The following is a 345-nucleotide window of genomic DNA, read 5'->3' as shown; positions in this document are numbered from 1 at the left end:
TGAACCTCCAATGTGCCAGGAGAGCTCCAACAAACATCCCGCGGTCCGTCTGAGATCCACCTGGCACAATGTTTCCTGATCATGTAACAGCAATTGGATTATGTTCCAGTGTTGTGCTCTAATTTCCTGGTGAGAGCAATCAGTTCAGACATATAGTCAGCAATGTCAAGTGATGGCCACAAAAATATTTTCCCAAAGACTATGACTTTACAGTTCTAAATGCAGACCTACATAAGTAAATTCATACATAAAAGGATTGAAGTGGCAGTTTCTGCCGAAACCCGGGATCGAACCAGGGACCTTTAGATCTTCAGTCTAACGCTCTCCCAACTGAGCTATTTCGGC

General features: G+C 44.1%; 1 non-coding gene across 1 annotated transcript; it reads right to left on the bottom strand.

Annotated features, from left to right (window-relative positions):
- Nucleotides 1–272: 272 nt before the first annotated feature.
- On the bottom strand, nucleotides 273–345 carry trnaf-gaa (transfer RNA phenylalanine (anticodon GAA)). Its single transcript has one exon. It is a non-coding gene; the product is annotated as a tRNA-Phe (tRNA).

This window comes from Poecilia formosa, unplaced genomic scaffold (assembly GCF_000485575.1).
Source record: "Poecilia formosa unplaced genomic scaffold, Poecilia_formosa-5.1.2 Scaffold147, whole genome shotgun sequence".
NCBI classification, from domain to species: domain Eukaryota; kingdom Metazoa; phylum Chordata; class Actinopteri; order Cyprinodontiformes; family Poeciliidae; genus Poecilia; species Poecilia formosa.
Note: the sequence above shows the minus strand (reverse complement) of the source record. Positions and strands in the feature narration are given on the sequence as shown.